We start from the raw sequence: 21709 nt of genomic DNA on the forward strand, positions 1-21709 counted from the left end.
CGCAATTGTCCAGAGATTTCGGGACCTGAACCTTAGGGCGGGAATGGCTGGAGGGCGGAGGGATATGGATGTTGGTGAAGTGGCGTCTGATGCGGTCCACGAAGGAAGGTCAGTCTGATTGAGGGAGAGAATCGGAAGGGCTCACAATTTTGGCAGGGAGAACAATTTCTGGCCATATACGAACTCGGCTATTGTGCCTTTGAGGTCTTCCTTATAGATCGCACAAATGCCGAGTAGCACAAGGAGAAGGGCCTCTGTCCATAGAGAGTTGTGACATCGAAGAGCCACCTTGAAAGTGCGGTGCCAACACTCGACTAGCCCGTTACTTTGCGGGTGATATACTGTGGTATGGATGCGCCAGATGTTGCAAATGCTACAATTCTCGTTGAACAGGGCCGACTCAAATTGTCTGTCTTGGTCATTCGTGATGATAGCTGGACATCCGAAATGCAATACCTATGACTCGACGAAAGCTCGAGCAACAGTTTCTGCCATAATATTGGATAGGGGGACAGCCTCGACCAAGCAAGTTTTTTGGTTGATAGACGAGAGAACATAATGGAAGTCGTTAGAGGGGGAGAGAGGGCCAACAATGTCAATATGAATATGCTGCAATCGGCCAGGAGGGATCGAGAAGGCAACGAAGGGGGGGGGGGGGGGGTGAAGTGTGCTTGTGTACTTTGCAGCTTTGGCACGCAACGCAGGAGTGTGCCCATTGCTGGCAGTCCTTGTTGACATTTCTCCACACACAGCACTCCGCTACGAGGCGGGCAGACGCACGAACAATGGGCTGGGCTAAATTATGCAATGCATTGAATACAGCTCGATGGAGCGTGGTTGGGATGAGGGGGCCTAACGTGCCCGAACTGTTGTCGCACCAGATCTCACCAGAAATGCCAGGGAAGGTGGTGCGGACGAAGTGTAGTGAAGAAGTAGAGTCTGAAATCAGGTTTTGTGTTTCCTCGTCAGCGGGTTGGAGGTTAGGCAGTTCAGAGACGTCTAACAGCGAATGGACGGCGTCGACTCGTGAATGGAAATCAGCAACTATATTGTCAGCACCCTTTATGTGTCTGACATCGGTGGTGAACTGAGATATGAAGTCCATGTATCTGAATCGGCGAGGAGGCAGGTCAGCTGGCGGTTTTGTAATGGCCGCAGCCAGGGGTTTGTGGTCCATTAAAACATAGAAAGTGCGTCCCTCAACGTTGGTCTTAAAATGCTTGATCGCTTCGTAGACCGCGAGCAACTCCCTGTCAAACGCAGAATATTTCCGTTGTGCATTGATGACCTTGCGCGAGAAGAGCTGCAGAGGCGATGTTTGGCCGTCGATTGTCTGGCTAAGGACAGCGCCGATGGCAGTATCACTCGCGTCTGTGGTGATGAAAAGCTGCGCATTGGGATGAGGATGCGCAATGATGCGGGCCTTGGCAAGAAGATTTTTGAGGGCAGTGAAAGAGTCAGTCATAGCAGGGGTCCATGGGATGGGCTGAGATCCAGAAGTGTTCGTGCCTGCCAAAGCGTCCGGCTGTGGAGCCTGAATCTCCGCAGTCTGAGGTAGATGTCGGCGATAGTAATTAACCTTCCCCAGAAAGCGCCGGAGCTCTTTGAATGACGAAGGTCTGGGTAGGTTTGTACTTTCTCAGGGGGTGGTGAAATGCTGTCAGCAGCTGAACACAAGAATGTCATCAAGATATGCAAAGCAGAATTTTAGGTCGAATAGCACTTTGTCGATGAAGTGTTGCCAGGTCTGGGATGCGTTTTTCAGACCGAAGGGCATGAATCCTAATATAAATTACGCGATTGGCCCGGTGATTGCTGTCTTCTCGATGTCTTCACGTGCCATGGGTATCTGGTGGTAGGCCTGTTTGCAATCAATGACAGAGTACGTGGTCGCACCTGCGAGGGAATTGGTAAAGTTGGCAGTGTTGGGTATGGGGTAGGTGTCCATAATTGTTTGTGCGTTTAGTCGACGGAAGTCTCCGCACATGCCCCAGGACCCGTCATATGTCTGGGCATAGACCAGATACTGGCAGAGTGTTCAATGACGCCAGAGCTCAGTAGTTCAGAAATCTGATTTTTAAGGTCGGAGAGGCTCTCGAGACAAAGTCGACGTGGTTTACTGAAGATTGGGGGACCTGGCGTGAGGCGAGGCTTGTGAACCGTGCTGTTGGTGACGACGGAAATGTTGCCCTCGGCACGGGAGGCGGTTTGTTTACTAAGTGTGGTGGGCGCAGCAGGTGAGGCGAGGTCGTGGTGTTCGGAGCCACTCGGCGGATCTGACGGGAGCCGAGGCAGCAAAGTGTCACAGGAGTCAAAACGACAAGTTGGCTGACGGCCCAAAGCAGTGGCACCGTGGTCGGGTGAGATCGGTAGAGCTCGTTAGGTGTTAGTGAGTCCATTGTCTGAGGGCGCAGCCTGTGGCAGCACGGTTGTGGGCGAAACGCTAGGCGCGAATGCACTGTTTGTGTTGTTAGTGGCGGTTGCACAGCGGCGCGCAGGAGCCGAAGTTGCATAGTTTGAGGTAATGTCCGTGAGGGGCGGGGTAGGAGCCGTCAGTTCAGGAACACTTGACGCCCGTCGCACCGTGTTAGGAGGGTGTGGCCCTGCCGAACTGTCAGTACAGGCTATGGCAGTCATGATAGCACAGTTGTGAGGGGTAGCGGAAGGTAAACACATGGAGGCTCGATTGCTGGGACTGCAAGCAGATTCTGCGCACTTACTGACCTTGCTTTGTCCTTGCTGTAGTGTCTGTAATTCCTTTGCTGCAACAGGGAGCTGGAGCTGTGTTTCGTGGAGCCTGAGGGAGTGCTCGTGGTTTTTCTTGCATAGGCGAGCGACGTGTTTAAGCTTGACAAGGCACTTGTGCATGGTTTCCTGTAATGTCGTCGACAGAGACGAGCATGTATGGATGAGATGAGCCCGGACCAATGTGTCAGGGGGGGTTAGCTCGACGGAGCACAGGGGAAGTGAGTCTTGGACGGATGATGAAACACGGTGTTTCACACTAGGTCCGGTGAAAGTTTGTGGTGTCGCAGGAAGTCAATGCCTAGTATAAGTTTGTCACTTTCGCACACTATAAAATTCCACTCGAGTTTGCAATTTGCGGAGAGTGAGACGACGTGGGAAGTTGAACCCGAGCATTGTAGTTTAGCTGAATTCACGGCTTGCAGTGAAGTATGATGAGGGCGTATGTTCGACGACGCCTAGGACGTAGGCAGCAGTGAAACATCGGCGCCTGGTTCACTAGGAAAAGGTATCCCGACGAATTGACTTTAATGTAAAGTCGTCCGCAGTTATTCGGTCGTTTCTGGACAGAATGGATCACTGGGGGGTGCCTGTTGTGTTGTGCGCAGCAGGGGGCACCTGGACCTACCTTTGATTGGCGTTTGGGAAGTAGCAGGGTGGTCTGCAGTTCAGTGCCGCCTCACCAAACCGTATGTGGAAGTAACAGTACAGGTAGTGCGGTTGCATTTCCTGCAGAACGTTCGTTGCCAGTGGGAGTGCCCGAGGTTCAGTGGCCGCAGCAGTCTCGGTTGCAGGATGGGGCGTGACCGTGGGCTTAGCCGGTGATGTCTCAGTAGCTTGTTTACTGCTTCCTGGAGCGAGAGGAATGCACAGTGCAGCCCCAGGTGTGTCCGGCCACAGGGAAATGAGCCTGAACCTGAGACTTGTCAGGTAGGCAGTGACTGGCGAAATAGAGCAGTGATGCATTGTGTAGCTTGTCAGCAATTGTCATTCTTTGCTCTACAGGTTCTGGAGACCTTTGAGCCAGAGCAAAGCGGATGTGAGGAGTTTGTTTATCAGGCGTTTTTTATTCCGGAGATCGACCAGTGCCCCAGTAAAATAGTGCCTGAAATAAAAACCCAAAGCCCCATAATATCTCACAGAAGTAACAGTAGAGATGATAGTTATATGCCCATAGTTACAGCAGTTATTAATATAAAGTGTTTAAGAAACAAGGTGGACCTTCTATCATTCTTTGTAGAAGAAGTCAAACCAGATGTTTTATGAAACTTCCTGGCAGATTAAAACTGTGTGCCCGACCGAGATTTGAACTCGGGACCTTTGCCTTTCGCGGGCAAGTGCTCTACCATCTGAGCTACCGATGCACGACTCACGCCTGGTACTCAAAGCTTTACTTCTGCCAGTATCTCGTCTCCTACCTTCCAAACTTTACGGAAGCTCTCCTGCGAACCTATGTTCTGTAAAGTTTGGAAGGTAGGAGACAAGATACTGGCAGAAGTAAAGCTGTGAGTACCGGGTGTGATTCGTGCTTCGGTAGCTCAGATGGTAGAGCACTTGCCCGCGAAAGGCAATAGGTCCCGAGTTCGAGTCTCAGTTGGGCACACAGTTTTAATCTGCCAGGAAGTTTCATATCAGTGCACACCCCGCTGCAGAGTGAAAATCTCATTCCAGATGTTTTATGTATCTGTGAACACTGGTTAGATGAAGCAGAAGGTGACTATTACAGAGCCATTGAATATTTGGACAGGGTAAAGTCATGGTATCGAACTACTACAATTCATGGTGGTGTATCTGTATATGCAAGCATGACTCTTAGTGTAAAAGAAATAGGCTTATGGAAGCACTAAAGAGAGAGTCTTCATGACTTTGATAAATAGCTGTGGGCTGTTTGTTGCAAACCGACTGCCAACAAGATGTGATGCCTGCCGAGACACAGTTATCACAAACCTCAATATCTGGGACTATAATGTCAGTGTAGTTGAACCAATGATTGCTGACCATAGTGCATTAGTAATGGAAATAAGTATGAAATGCTTGAGTCAACTGCAACCAAGATCATGGCACTCCAGTTACACATTTAGTAAAAGTCACATGAGAAACATAACCAGTAGCACTTTTGAAAACTGGAAGGAAGTGCGCCCTAAGGATATTGTAAAAATAGTTAAGTCATACAAGAACTCAGAGAAAGAAGATATCTATTGTATGTCTTGCACAATGCTGAAGAAAATTATTCTGGAGCTTGCTCAACCATCATCTATAGCAATCAACAAATGCTTACAGTTACAGAATTATTTTGAAGTAAATATACTCTTCCAGGACACACAGCATCGTTTTTGCAAGGGAAAGTCAACGTTTATTTCAACACTGGACTAACCAGAAAAATAGGGCAAGGATTCAAAGACAGAGAAAGTGTGGCACTGACACTCTGTCATCTTAGCAAGGCATTTGACTGCATTTCCCACAAGATACTGTACTATAAATTGAAGTGTTACTGTGTCAGAGGTGTTGTTCTGGCAACTTTTCAGTCTTACCTGGAAAACTGGAGACAAGTGGTATCAATTCATGGAGCAACATCACAAGAACAAAAGCTGGAACAGTATATTATGCCCTATTCCATAGCCACATCAATTACGGCCTACTGTTATGGGGACATTCTGTAGGTTGTAAGGATGTGCTAATTCTATAGAAAAAAGCTCTCAGAATAATCACATCAAGTAAAAGACATGAGCACTGCAGGCCTATATTCAAGCAGTTAGGAATTATGATGGTCTTCAGCCAGTATGTGTTTTTATGTCACATCAGCATGAAAGAAAACCATGGAGTCTTCAGCATGAGGCAAGATATACACAATCACAATACCCGTAACAAGAGGAGGATCGAAATACCCAGGTGTCGACTGACGGGAACGCAAGACAGCTTTCCAGTGGTTGCCCTAAAGATGTTCAACTCACTGACTCAAGGAGTGCCCTACCACTAGGAACATTCAGAAGGAGAGTAGCACAGGACCTGAATGAACGCCCATTGTACTCCATTGGTGAATTCTTTAATAGTGACCAAAGTGAATGGGCCAACAAATATTTTTTCTATTAAGTATAAATGTCTAAATTTTGTGAATATTTTTTTAAATGTATTTATGTAATTAATCTTGACGCAGTCTGTCCAGTCATGACTGGTAAACGACACAGATCTAGTAATAAAGTAATATCTGACCAGATGGCAAGGAGAGCTGTGTCAGAGAGTAGATCGGTGCTGACCAGGGCACGTAGCCCTCTCCAGAGCTGGGAAGGTTTGTCATTGCCTAGTTGCTTGACGTGGAGCGCTTCCCATATTGTGCCTCAGTTGAGAGTGCAAGCCGACGTAGAACTGTCATTTTGGCTAGAGTGTACTGGTTAGATGAGTCCGGGTCGTCGACCAGGTCAGCAATCAAGTCCTCCTGGTCGTGCAGGTGGGTGATGACGCACAGAAACCTGGTTGACTCGTCGAGTTTGTAATGGTCAAACACTTTGTCCACAATTTTGAACCAGGTTGTTGCTCTGTCGGGATTACGCGGCGGAGTGTTGGTAAGCGTTGTAGAATGTTCGGAAGAACAAGTTGAGTTGAGTTCGTCGGGGCACTGCCTGAATCGAGCTATTGTTGCTGTAGTGTTCCAGGAGAGTGTGCCTCCAGGGGATGTGGCAACGATGGCTGTTCAGGTGGCAGCGTGAAGGTGACACATTGTGGTTGACCGCGATCCGTCGCGACGCGCAAGGCCGACGCAGGTGAGACACCGTAATGTGTCGATTGCGGTTGCGGAAGCTCAACATGTTGCGTGCGTGTTCGGACTGATGCGTCACGGAAGACCAACACGGATGAAGCACGGAGATTTGCCGAGAGCAGTAGTGGAAGCTCGACTGGAGCCGGCGCAGGGGCGACAGGTGAGTAAAAGTTCAAAGTTTGAGAACGCGTGTTCGTCCACGGGAAGCTCGATGTATGATCAGAGCTGGGGCCACCTGTGTTGCAGGGAGGCTGCGGAGGTGTGGGCTGTCCATAAGCACAGTGTGGGAAATGATGTCGAACGTGGGATGGAATGTGTGAATGTTCACTGTTCATAGTCACTCCACTCAAAACAGTGTGCAGATAAGCTGAATGTCATGGCACAAGACACTGAGGCATAGTAGTGGGACGTAGGTGGAGATCAGGCACAGATAACAAGTTATTGTTCCTGTTGCAGGCTGAGGTATCGAAGTAGGAAGGCATGTGCTGATACTGAACCGAGGCAGGCACAGGTGTGGTCGGATGCTGAGCAGGTTGACCTGTGAACGAAGCAGTTCCGGCCACGTGGCAGGTATCCGCGTGGTACTGCATGGATTTCGGCATGGCAAACCGTTGTCCTGGCGGTAGTAGGTTGCTCGACAGAGCATTTGCAGAAATCAACACTGGTCCCGCACTGCACGGTGATCCGTAAGAGGTAACTGCACAGTCGATGAGGGAGGGCAAATGTGGTGGGAACAAAGGCATTTGATAGCTGGAGTCAAGTGCAATCCTAACCTCACTTATTGTTTGCAGGCTCGAAAACGTCTGGCGAAATCGGCGGAATCATCGAGTGAGAGGCATTGTGTTGCAGTCCTGGCAGGTGTTCATTCCCCGCAACACGATGCGAGTCGATCACAAAATTTGGCGTTAGGCACTGGGCTGAAGTCATTGTTCAAATGCTGTGTCGATGTAATACACGTGAAAATATCCGACGCGGAGGTCGTGGACACAGTAAAACAGTGAAAACGGAAGACGTTACAACTGGGGGTCACCAGTGATGGGAGTGTTCAGGTTGGGTACACCAAACTACACCCATTTAGCAGTAGTTCATTTATTAACCTTAAGACATACAAGGATCACAAAGAACTGATCTGAACATGGCGGAAGAGCCAAAGATAATGCTTAGAGTCCAAAGGTGGATGCATATCGATGTTGGTGTCGATTTCATCGGCGCCACAAATTACTGTTAAAAGCGTGTGATTATTGGTGCAACGTCATCGACGCCGCAGCCTAATGGTAAGGCGACCATTCATGATAAGCAGGAACCCATGTTTGAGTCCCAGTCCGGCACAAATTTTCATTGTCCTCACTCTGTTATACAGCTGATGGTTGTCCCTATTATCAACTGCGAATACATTTCATGTAATTCAGGAAAAGTTATTAGACCAAAATCTGTGGTTCATACATCAAATTATTCCCACAAGATCTGTTAAAAGTTGGTAACCATTGCACTGGCTTAAACTCTTATTCTTTGAGCTACATATTTCGAAAACTGACAAATTTTTCAAGATTTCCCCTTGTCTTCCCTCTTCATGAACCAGTCCCCTTAAAGAAATAGCAAAATGAAGACACAGCATACTAGTTCTCCAGCCAGATTGGAACCAGCAACTAATTAAGCCTTTGTTTCAGACAGCAGCCACATGGCCACTGGGATAGTAAGCCATGACTCTGTTCTCTTCTCTGACACTGCCATAGTGATGGCTACATTAGGTAATTAATAGTTAAAGCGCGGGAATAGATGAACTTTATGCATGGAACTACCTTCGTGGGCTCAACACCATTAATTTGATAACTACATGTCATTCATGTTAAGTGGATGTCATTCAGTTTATTTAATGGAATGTAGAAGAACATATCAAGTGAATTTAGCAAGATAACTTTGTGCCATTCTATGGTGTCATCCTAGGACTGCAGAGTTGCCATAAATATTATGTAATGTTGCCATCTGTATTAGTCATAGGAAGGATATATTTCCATTGTCGATGGATTTCTTGAATGGGCCAGGAAGTGAGAAGCGCAGCTCATGTTTCAGAGATGTGGCCATGTAACCCAGGCCAAAAAACCAAAAGTTAAAGCTGATGACTCTTTCTCTCGTTCCTGTAACTAGGTGTAAGTGTAATCATAGTTACTAATAATACCCAGATGCACTGAATGCTATCTGAGCATCATAAATCAATAGCTGTCACAATTACTACTGACTTTCATTCTTAAGTGTACTGCAAATTAAAAATCTCATTCACCTGATGCATTTAATGTTTTTTAGCTTCTTCAGTGGCTCTAGTGAAAGCACTATACATAACACATCTTTTGATACTTATAGACTTAAGGGGACTTGTACATGAAGAACTGTCAAAAACTCGATTTTTAAATTTTTGTCTTAAAAAGCTCTGGTGTCTGAACGCCTGAAGATGGCAAGAAGTCGGCTTGCCAAAATATCGCACCTTTTAGATGACGCTACCTGGCTGAATACCCAAGAAATTTTCAAGATAGTGTAAGTCTCTCTTTTTTCTGGTATTATAATCATGAATGTCACTGTTGTTTTTAAACTGGTCCATGTTGTCCAGAACAAATTTCATTAGTGAGTAAATGTAGTGTGAGGCTGTTGTAAGAATTCCCAATTTTTTAAAAAGATGCCTACGAGATGTGTGACTATGAACCCCACGCATTATTCTAACCACTTTCTTTTGAGCAGTGAATACTTTTTCTCTAAATGTTGAGTTACCCCAAAATATTATTTCGTATGATATCAGAGAGTGAAAGTATGTAAAGTATGCTAGCTTACTAATTTCTATATCCTCAAAATTGGCAATTATTCTGATTGCAAAAGTTGCTGAACCTAGTTGCTTTAGAAGATCCAAAATATGAATTTTCAAATTAAGATTCTCGTCTATGTGTACACCCAAAAACTTAGTCTTTTCCAAAGACCTTATTTGTATCATTTTCAATTGGAGTTTCTTTTACCAGATTAATAATGATGCTTGTATCATCAGCAATCAGTGTCAGTTCAGCTTCCTGTTTCAGATAGGAACGGAATTCGTTCACATATATCAAGAACAGAAGGGGACCCATGATTGAACCCTGTGGAACACCTAAGGTAATTCCACCCCAGTTAGATGTAGTGGCAAACTTTTTTAAATCACTTGACCCATAAGGAAACTTTTTGCTTCCTGTTCTGTAGGTATGACTTAAACCACTCATATGCTATTCCATTTATACCATAGAACTGTAATTTCTGTAACATAATGTCATGGTTCACACAGTCAAATGCTTTGGACAAATCACAGAAAATTCCTATTGGTGACATTTACTATTTAAAGATTCTATTATGTGGACAGTGAAATTGTATATGCTGTCTCAGTGGAACAGCATTTTTGAAATCTGAACTGTGATTTACTAAGTATCCCATTACTGTTGAAATGGCTTCCCACTCTTGAGTACATTACTTTCTCGAAGATTTTTGAAAATGCTGTAAGTAAGGATACTGGCTGATAATTATTAGCAGCATTAGCCGATTTAGGAAAAAAAAACTTTTTTCCAAGTAATAATGATTAAGTTTGCACTCTATTTCAAAATGTATTCATAGAACTATAATTTTTATCACAGATTTATTTTTTCATTTTTGTAAACATAAATGCAGGACATCATAAACTTTAATCTTGAAAAACCGTAAATAATGAGCCAAAGTTGGCCCAGTTTATGGTTCTACCTGAATTAATTACCATGTCCTGCATCCATGTGGCTACTAGGACTTCTCTTCTATCTTTGACAAAAGAAAGCAACTGACTCGTCATTTCCACTAGTTGTCAGTGGTCACTGAACTATTTTAAGATCTATGAATTTTAATTATTTGGCTCTGAACCTACAGTTTGTCTGGAATCTTGCTGCACCCACTGGCCTTTGTGATATTCTAGCCTCCCATGCCATCAAAAGGTCTATTCTATAATGGTTGTATGTATGTATTGAACCGAGTACATAGAAACGAAGAAGAGTCTTCATCCTGCTGTAGCCTCCAGTGGTTCACAACCCCACAATAGGCCACAGCAGTCCACCCACCCACCTCACCACCGCCCCACACAAAACCCAGGGTTATTGTGTGGTTCGGCCCCCAGTGGACCTCCCTGGGAATATCTCATACCAGACGCGTGTAACCCCAAATTTTGCATGGCAGAGTAATTGTTGTGTACGCATACATGGAGACAGTGGTTGCACAGCAATTGCCGACATAATGTAACTGAGGTGGAATAAGGGGAATTAGCCTGCATTTGCCAAGGTAGATAGAAAACCGCATTAAAAACCATCCACAGGCTGGCCGGCTCACTGGACCTCGACACTAATCTGCCGGGTGGATTCATGCTGTGGACCGGCACAACTTCCCACTTGGGAAGCAGTATGTTATGTTAGACCGCATGACTAGCAGTGTGGGTTTCTATAATGTACTGCATTCTGATTTAAACTCAACTAAATTTTTCACCATATACATCAGAAAAGTTCTCATGATGCCATAGACACCTTCACATCAAGTCCAGAACAGCTGATAAAAGTGGGGTTCCATCATTAATGGCTGTATACAAATGGAGACATCCAGCTTCAATACCATCCTCAGGCCCACAGATCGTTCCATTGTTAAACTCAGAAACTGATTGCGACAAATTACTCTTCTACCTATTCATTCCTATAGGCCAGTAAATTACATTTTGCAAAATAAATCTGTAGCATCCAACTATGCCTACTTCCAGAAGATAAAGAATCAAGGTCGTCAGGGTACTTATGAGTAGTCATATATGCCACAAGAGAAAAACAGTCTGTAGCTCTGGAAGTGTGACCCAAAAGGAAGAAATGACCTGTATTTTGAACTTTTCATACTGGTACCTTATAAGTTAAGCACCAGATTCACAATGTCATGAAATATTATCTACCATATTCAGTTAATTCAGTGGAGCCAGCAGTTGAAATAACAGTAAACCATTCTAGTCTGTTTAAGACAACACATTCATGGCTTTCTGGTAATGTGTATTACTAATTCAATAGTAGGGTAACATACTCTAAGGTGAATTCCTGTGTCATCATTGTGATAAATAATCTGAAATGGTTGCATATTTGTATGTATGTAAAGAACATCCTGTATCAGCTATTCTGATTGGGTGTTCTCTATTTTCTCTGACGATTAAATGAACAGCTAAGGTAAATGCGTATACTGGGTGTGGAAAACATGCTTCCTTTCTTCCAGACCCAGGATTTTAAAAAAATTCTGTGTGTGCAGTTTGTGTCTGCATGATAAATTTTTCACAAAAATGTCATGATAAAATCATAACAAGTGTTTTGTATTAATATATAATTTAATTATCAATCCCTTGAATATAATGGTTATATAGTGTAGTATAATGGTTACAGAATAGATAAACCACAAGTGGGGACTGTTGCTGACCACCTTATGCCTGATGGACTGACTACATGATCGATTTGCGATGTTTTTCCATTTCCTTTTCATTGCTGCCATAGCTCTTGCATTAGCTTGTGAGTGTACTTGTTAGGCTTTTTTGATTTTTTTGACACAAGCTTTCCTCTGATGTGTGTTTGCTATAATTCTGAACATATTTACAAATCATATGAGATGACATATTTGATTTTTTATAATTTTTGGTTTAATACCAATTTTCACCCATATTTTGGCGAATATTTTTATAGTCCCACTTTGGGTGCTTGTAGTATTCTGAAAGCTCTTCATAGTGACACCTGAATCAATGTCTCAGTTAAATGTTTTTCCATGTTACATCAATTTATAGTTTTATGTAAAACTAGTAATTTGTGATTCCAAACTATCATTGTTTTTAACAATGGTGCATACTGATAGATATGAGCTGCAGTTTTGCTTGGAATCAATAATCACTGTAAACTATACTACTCAGTTATTTGTTCACAGTAGATTTTCTGTCACTTATTTTCACTACTTTTGACATGAAAATGTCTTTTCACACATCAGCTGAACATTCTTGAGTGACAAAAGACCATCGCTAATAACTATGAGACTGCAATGAGATTTTCACTCTGCAGTGGAGTGTGCACTGATATGAAACTTCCTAGCAGATTAAAAATGTATGCCGGGCCGAGACTCGAACTCAGGACCTTTGCCTTTCGTGGGCAAGTGCTCTACCAACTGAGCTACCCAAGCATGACTCATGCCCCATCCCTCCTACTTTACAAACTTTACAGAAGCTCTCCTGCGAGGTACTGGCAGAAGTAAAGCTGTGGGGACGGGGCGTGAGTCGTGCTTGGGTAGCTCAGTTGGTAGAGCACTTGCCCATGAAAGACAAAGGTCCCAAGTTTGGTAGTTAGGTTTAATTAGTTCTAAGTTCTAGGGGACTGATGACCTCAGAAGTTAAGTCCCATAGTGCTCAGAGCCATTTGAACCAATTTTATTATTACTATTGGATGTATTCATTAATTGAACTTTCCTAGTTTATTCACACCATTTCTTTGCCTGCCTCCTGTGAGTGGTGTCTGGAGCATTTCTCTGTAGCATCTAACAGAAATGATCCAACACAGCAGTCATGCACCATCCTGTGTACCGCTGTTTCATGAGAGAAATGTTCTGGCGGAACCATTCACCATGCTCATCACAATTTGAACCAAATGCACACATCGAGGAAGTGCATTTTCAGGGTCATGTTGCAGCCAGTGACATTATAAGCATGAATGAGTTCATCCACAAGGTCCCTGTAATTTTTGCCTCTCCTGTTTCCGAAGAGCAATGTTGTCACATTATGAAAATAATGTCATACGTGCTGCTAACCAGAAGTTACAGTGGGCTCAAAGTATATATCCTCCAACAGTTGACATATTTGTGGACTAATGAATATCCCATACATGATCTTCTCTGTGCTGAGTCATGGAAACGTCTGACACAAATACTGAAATGCTGTTTCATCTCTGTGCATAGCCTTAACAAAGCCTGTAATGAGTCCCAACTTAATGTGCACAAATGGCAGAACAATTTAACTACAGGTTCTTTGGCACTATTTCTACACCCAGAGCTGTTTTTGGAGGCCATTTTCTCTGTGGGTAGCATTTTTCTCTTATGTGACTGTCCCACTCACACAAGTTGCAACAATAATGAATGTAATCCTCTTACAAATCCAACTGCATTTTATGAGTTTGAAATCTCCATGTACCAGCCACTCATGCTTACTGTAATTAACAAAGTTTTAATAGATTTCAACATGGTATAATTTTTTTTAACTAAGGCAGCATATATGACAGGGATGAATGGCATTTCATTACTACAGTGCAGCAGTACTATGTTCAGGCTTGTTTTTGAAGCATCTATAAAGAGACTTCACCTGTCCGGTTTGTATGTAATGTTCAGGTCATCCAACAAACCATCAAAGTAATGGCACCTTCCATACTGAAATGACACTCAATTTTTTTTGGCTCTTCCAAAACACAAATACACATATTGTGTCATCAAGGAGATTCCACTGCTGCAGCCATGGGGCCAAAAGTATAGCTTTACACTTCGGTAGAACTAAATTCTTAATCACATAGCTGAGTTCACACTGTGTGATTGTGTCTGGCTCTCTAGATGACAAAGTTGGTGTAAATGTAGCGCCAGTGTCACTGGTGGACAACTACACTTTATTGGTTGTATGTGTTGGTTCAGTGTCATTGCTATCAATACTTGAGGGTGTTACATCTGGTGGAACAGGAACTAACAATTCTTTGCCATGAGCCACAGGAAAATAGCAGATATGATATCAGGGAATGGAAAATTCCTTTTCCTCTTGATATTAACTCTTTTCCTCAAGGGACATACATACAAAAATAGCAATCCAATGCATTGTTAATGGGTTCACACCTAATAGCAGGCACACCAAACTTCATGGAAGTGTTTTTACCATGCATCCAAGCATTCAGTGCAGATGAACATAAGGTATACACATGCATGGAGCCTAAAATTTACCTTGACCTCTAACTCAACACTGAAACACAAGGCATATGGTTGTTTCACTGCTTCAGTCAATTTTCACCTTCTTGAACCACAAATAACATCTGCACTTATGTAACAAAAGTTACCTGGTTTGTTACTGCAAGTGTGGGGTATTTTTGTGCAAGCATAAATGTGCACAATGACACAATTCTTCAACTGCAACACTTTACATCACATACATTCACTGCTAACTGCCATGGCACTTGTTCCAGTAACAGCAAAAGACAAGCGACAATAACAATCACATCTGTTTCCTATATTTGATAATTCTCATGCAACTTTATGGTACACACATGAGTCATGATGTAAAGCAGTGTTGCCATATGGTACTGAAGCACTCATCTCACTCGCTTATGGCAGGGTGTCCCTTGACACAATGCCTTTGCGTGTAGCTCTCATAATGTCCCATAAGTGTGACTGTGAAGCGTAAACATCTTATTTAATATAATCCTAGGAGATAATTTTAACCTTGATATTCTTGTTTATCACATCTAAATCTATAAATTACAGCTACTTTCATTTCTGTAAAAGGAAAAAGTGATAATTTTTGGACCAGTGTTAGCAGCAGCTGGTTAGCCTCCCCACATTGCAACACCAACAGCCCATTGGCACCTTTACACATCTGTGCAGTATCTAACGAGGCCTAAAGCTGTATTTCACTGAGACCTCTACACATTACAGTCGGTCTCAAAGAGGATGCGAGTGACATGTATTAGGAGTAATTTCATCATCCAGGATCAAATCAAAGTGGAAAACTTAATGAAGCAATACATTTTGTTTACATACTGAAATATTTATTTTGTTCCTTCCCCATATCATCAAAATCTGTAGCTTTACCATTTTTCAATTTCTTAATTAATTTTTAGGTTTTCAGAGTGATATCAGTAGGATAGCAGGACCAGTTAAAATCCTGACAATGTTCTTTCCCGAAGTCACTCATGTGCAATTGTGTATGATACATTCAAGGTCAAGATATAACCTGATACCTGTCACATGTTCTTCAAACATCACCCATGCCTGTAGGACAATGTTGTGACATAAAAATAATAGGACAATTAAGGTCACATATTCACTGTACCAATTCTGACTCAGGTAATGATCTAAAACAAGGGCACTCTCCCTCAATTGATCTACTTAAGAAAGGTGGGAAATCAAGTCCTCCTCCCCTTTTATTTCTGTAGATCAGCTGTGTGAGCCTTGTGATTCTTGGTCAGCTAACCACAGTGAAAGGAATGGCTACCAGGTTTCTTAAAAATAACTTTTCTTTGCGAACAACTTTTTGCAATGCATATAATTTTTATTAACAGTTTTTCAGTACAGAGAGATGCTTTAATATAAAACTTAAATTTATATATACACACAAATTATTGTTGTGGGGTTTCAATGTAAATTTTCTGAAAGAGTCTGGTAGATAGAATGACCTTGAAGTATTAATTGCTTCTTTCAATTTGACATAATTTATTGATTTTGTTTTTACTACTTGGGTAGAAGAGGAAAGCAGCACACTGATAGATAATGTTTTTATATAACAAGGTAATTTTAACCAAATAAAATATTTTCCTGTTAAGAATAGTCTTTCTAATCATGATGCACAGCTAGTTACAGTATCTGATGTAGCTCCATACTGTAATGCAAAACAGTTCTTGAAAATAATGCATTCAATTAATGATTTAACAGATGCAAATTTTAGGGAAAGCATGCAACAGTTAGACTGGGATGAGGTTACAGAAACCTGATGCTAATTTAAAATTTAACCTGTTTCATGATATGGTTGTGAGTATATTTGAAAACAGTTTCCCTCAGATAAGCCATGGCTTACTAAAGGAGTAAAAAAAATTGTAAACAGGAAAGGGAACTTTATCTTATAGCTAGAAGGAATAATTATTCAGAAAGACTCAAACATTTTAAAAACTACTGCACTGTATTAAGAAAAGTTATTAAAAAGACCAGAAGTATGTGCATTATGTCTGAGATTAGCTTGTTTGATAGTAAAATTAAAACAGTTTGAAATATTCTTAAAAGGAGAACAGGGCAACAAGAGCATTGGAAGACTGTATTTCGATCAAACTCAATGAAAAGTTTGTTAATAAATGTCGGAAGAAGAAAATATTTTAATTATCTTTTTTAAGTGCTGTAGAGAAAATAGAATCCAGCTGTTCATAAGAAATTGCTAGGCTGTATTGGAAGAGGCAATACCTATACAATTTGATAAAACTGAAATTCAACCTACCTATCCTAGTGAAATTACAACAGTAATAGAGTCACTCAAAAGTAAATGCTCACATGGAGTTAGTGGCATTTCTAATAGAGTACTTAAAGCTTGTTCCCAACAGATAATTAGGATTCTCAGCTACAGTAGCTAACTGAAACAGGGCACTTTTCTGGATAGACTGAAATATGCCACTGTTAAACCATTGCATAAAAAGGACAGGTCTCATGCTAACAGTTACCACCCAATCTCACTTCTCACAGCTTTATCGAAAATTCTTTAAAATAATGTATTCAAGACTAGCTTCACATATTTGTGAAAATGAAGTACTAACAAATAATGTCAGTTTAGTCTCACAAAGGCTCTTTACAGAAAATGCTATATATGCTTTCACTGATCAAATATTAAATGCTCTGAATCCAAATGGGATTTTTTTGTGGTTTCTCAAAGGTTTTTCACTGTGTGTGTCATGAGATTCTTCTAGATAAGTTCAAGTACTGTGGTATGAGTGGGACAGTGCACAAATGGTTAAATTCATATTTAACTGGAAGAATCTAGAAGGTTGAAATTAACAGTACAGTTACTCTACAAAAATCAGCAGCATTCTCTAACTAGGGAGGTATGAACAATTGTTCTTAATATACAGTGAAGAGGCAAAGAAACTGGTACGTCTGCCTAATATCGTGTAGGGCCCCCATGAGCATGCAGAAGCGCCCCACCATGATGTGGTATGGACTCGACTAATGTCTGAAGTAGTGCTGGAGAAAATTGACACCATGAATACTGCAGGGCTGTCCATAAATTCCTAAGTGTATGAGGGGGTGGAGATCTCTTCTGAGCAGCATGTTGCAAGGCATCTCAGATATGCTCAATAATGTTGATGTTGGGCGATTCTGGTGGCCAGCAGAAGTGTTTAAACTCAGAAGAGTGTTCCTGGACATGTGGGGTGTAGCATTGTCCTCCTGGAATTGCCCAAGTCTGCCGGAATGCACAATAGACATAAATGGATGCAGGTGATCAGAGAGGATGCTTTGTACATGTCACCTGCCAGAGCTGTATCTAGAAGTATCAGGGGTCCCATATCACTCCAACTACATATGCCCCACGCCATTACAGATCCTCCACCAGCTTTAACAGTCCCCTGCCAATATGTAGGGTCCATGGATTCATGAGGTTGTGTACATGCCCGTACACATCCACCCCCTCAATACAATTTGAAATAAGACTCGTCTGATCAGGCAACATGTTTCCAGTCATCAACAGCTCAGTGTCGGTGTTGATGGGCCCAGGTGAGGTGTAAAGCTTTGGGTTGTGCAGTCATCAATGGTACACAAATGGGCCTTTGGCTCCGAAAGCTCATATCGATGATGTTCCATTTAATGGTTCACATGCAGATATTTATTGATCACCCAGCATTGAAATCTGCAGCAATTGATGGAAGGGTAGCACACCTGTGATGTCAAATGATTCTCTTCAGTCATCATTGTTACTGTTCTTCCAGGATTTTTTTCCAGCCACAATGATGATTATAGAGCAGGGTGAAGGTCTGTTGTGTTTTCTGATGAAACCTGGTTCTGTCTCGGTGTCAGTGATATCCTTGTGTTGTTTAGAAGGGGGCCAGCTAAGGGCCTGCAACCAACCTGTCTGCATGCGAGACACTGAATCTACACCTGAAGCTATGGTCTGGGCTATGATTTTGCATGGCAACAGGTGCACTCTATTAGTTATCCTATGCATCCTGACTGCAAATTTGTACGTCAGTCTGGTGGTTCAACCAGTTATGCTGCCATTCATGAATAGCATACTAAGCTGTGTTTTACAACAGGATAATGCTCGTACACATACCATTGTTGTAACCCAATATGATCCACAGTGTCCTGACATGTTGCCTTGTTATGCTAAATCACTAGATCTGTCTCTAATTGAGCACATATGGGACATCATTGAACAACAAATCCACCATAATCCGCGACTGGCACTAAGTGACCCTGTATTGACCAAACAAGTGCCACAGGCATGGAACTCCATCCCACAAGCTGACATGTGGCATCTGTGCAACACAATGCATGTACACTTGAATTCTTGCATTTAACCTTCTGGTGGTTACACTGGTTTTAATGTATCAGTATGTCACATTTTCAGTGACTTATCTCGCACTTACATTAACCTGTGATCTTGTAATGTTAATCACTTCAATATATTAGCTAGACAAATATATTCCAGAAATATCATTACTTACATTAATTATTTCTTGATGTCGCAATTTCTTTTTTGTCACAGTATATACAGTTCACTTCTGTACATACACGTACATCCACAAAGCTATGACAGACATTATCATGACACAACAGACTGACTTGCTGTTGCAATGCAGTATGCAACTCATGGCCCTCTGACCAAAAGATTAATTGCTGCACCATATGAGGATGTTCATCATCAGGACACAAACACTACTTACTATCAGTGATCGTTAGCCACCATGAGGCTGCACGATGAACACCCTCAGCCCTTCTCTGGGTGGCATCAGCATCTACACAGTATGAGTGCATCCTCAATCTGAGCCCTACAAACTCCACACTCTGCGAGTCATTTGCCTCATGTTTCAGCATTCTGATAACTCTCTTCTTCTGAGGTATTATTCTGTAAGGATTATCAGTCGCAAATCCAGATGTGTCGAACTCCTCAGCATTGCACCTAAATTCTTCATATGGACCATAGTCTGTTAGCCAGTAGATCAAACTGTCTGTAAGTTGACACTAGCGAAGACTACAAAGAAGCCAAGGAAATGGGGTATCTTGTAAAACAAAAAGAAAACTGTATCTGTCAATCCGAAACAGTTCCGATGTTGATGCTATAGCACAAAACAAGAAATACTGCAAAATATTGAAGACTGTAATACGGACATCAAAGCAAATATATTATAAGGAAAAGATAGTCATATCAGATAACAAAATAAAGACAATATGGGATATAGTGAAGGAGGAGACTGGTAGAACCAGACATGAAGAGGGACAAATAGCATTAAGAGTAAATGATACATTGATGACAGACATGTATAGTGTTGCAGAACTTTCAAAAAACTTATAACTGTTACTGACAATATGGGGTTATCAGGGTGTGTAGATACTGCTATGGAATACCTCAGACCAGACATTTCAAGTAACTTCCATAATATGAATCTGACCCTCACTACCCCAGCAGAAATTATATCTGTCATAAAATCTTTAAAATCAAAAAAATCTAGTGGGTATGATGAAACATCAACAAAGTTAATTAAAGAAAGTGATTCTGATTTAAGTAACATATTAAGCTATCTGTGTAACCAGTCATTTATCAGTGGAATAGTTCCTGAATGGTGGAAATACGCTGAAGTTCAGCCACTTTTTAAGAAGGGAGATAAAGAAATAGCATCAAATTTCCATCCAATTTCGCTTTTGCCAGAATTCTCAAAAATTTTAGGAAAAGTAATGTACAATCGGCTTTATAACCATCTTATCTCAAATAACATACTGTCAAAGTCACAGTTCGGATTTCTAAAGGGTTCTGATATTGAGAAGGCTATCTACACTTACTGTGAAAATGTGCTTAATTCGTTAGATAAAAAATTGCAGGTAGCTGGTATTTTTGTGATCTGTCAAAGGCATTTGAGTGTGTAAATCACAATATCCTTGTAAGTGAATTAAAATATTACAGTGTAACAGGAAATGCTGCAAAATGGTTCAAATCTTATATCTCTGGCAGGAAACAAAGGGGGTTATTAGGAAAGAGACATGTATCAAGCTATCAAGCATCATACAACAGGGATCTAATTACATGTGGGGTCCCACAAGGTTCCATTTTAGGGCCCTTACTTTTTCTTTTGTATACCAATGACCTTCTATCAGTAACATTACCAGAAGCCAAGTTCATTTAGTTTGCCGATGCTAGAAACATTGCAATAAATAGCAAATCGAGTGTAGTCTTAGAAAGGTTAGGTACTAAAATGTTTATCGACATTAATCACTGGTTTCTAGTTAATTATTTGTCACTAAACTTTGAAAAACCACACTACATGCAGTTCAGAACTTGTAAGGGGTGTCCTGCGAGTATATGCCTAACATACGATGACAAGCAGATAGAAGAAGTTGGACAGTGTTAAATTCTTGGGATTATAGCTTGATAATAAATTCAACTGGGAGGAGCACACCACAGAACTGCTGAAGCGGCTTAACAAATTTCTATTTGCAATGCGAATTGTGTCAGACATAGGGGATATAAAAATGAAAAAGCTGGCATACTATGCTTACTTTCATTCCATAATGTCATATGGGACTATTTTTTGGGGCAGTTCATCAAGCAGGGCTAAAGTTTTCTGGGCACAAAAACGTGCAGTAAGAGTTATATGTGGTGTGAATTCAAGAATGTCCTGCAGAAGCCTGTTTAGGGAACTAGGGATACTAACTACTACTTCCCAATATATTTATTCCTTACTGAAATTTGTCATTAAAAATGTATCACTTTTTCAAATCAACAGCTCAATACATGGAATCAGTACTAGAAATAAGAATAATCTTCTCAAGGATTTAAAGTCACTTAGTCTTGTACAAAAAGGTGTGCATTATTCAGGAACACACATTTTCAATAACTTGCCAGCAGCCATAAAAACCTTAACAACCAATGAAATTCAGTTTAAAAGAAGCCTGAAGGATTTATTGGTGGCCAACTCCTACTCCATTGATGAATTTCTCAGTAGAACCAACTGATATATATATGTTCAGTATAACTTCTACACAATTTCAGTGCAGTAATGTGTTCATTGTAAATAAGTGTGTGTGTGTGTGTGTGTGTGTGTGTGTGTGTGTGTGTGTGTGTATGTGTGTGTGTGTGTGTGTGTGTGTGTATGTGTGTATGTGTGTGTGTGTGTGTGTGTGTGTGTGGTAATGTGTTCATTGTAAATAAGTATTTAGTAGTTGTATTACAAGTGTATTACCTTATAAATA

At 41.7% G+C, this 21709-nt stretch overlaps 1 non-coding gene across 1 annotated transcript; it reads right to left on the minus strand.

Moving 5' to 3' along the window:
• Positions 1-12632: 12632 nt before the first annotated feature.
• On the minus strand, positions 12633-12707 carry Trnas-cga. Its single transcript has one exon. It is a non-coding gene; the product is annotated as a tRNA-Ser (tRNA).
• Between the last annotated feature and the right edge of the window lie 9002 nt (positions 12708-21709).

Source organism: Schistocerca americana, unplaced genomic scaffold (assembly GCF_021461395.2).
Source record: "Schistocerca americana isolate TAMUIC-IGC-003095 unplaced genomic scaffold, iqSchAmer2.1 HiC_scaffold_34, whole genome shotgun sequence".
Classification (NCBI taxonomy): Eukaryota; Metazoa; Arthropoda; class Insecta; order Orthoptera; family Acrididae; genus Schistocerca; species Schistocerca americana.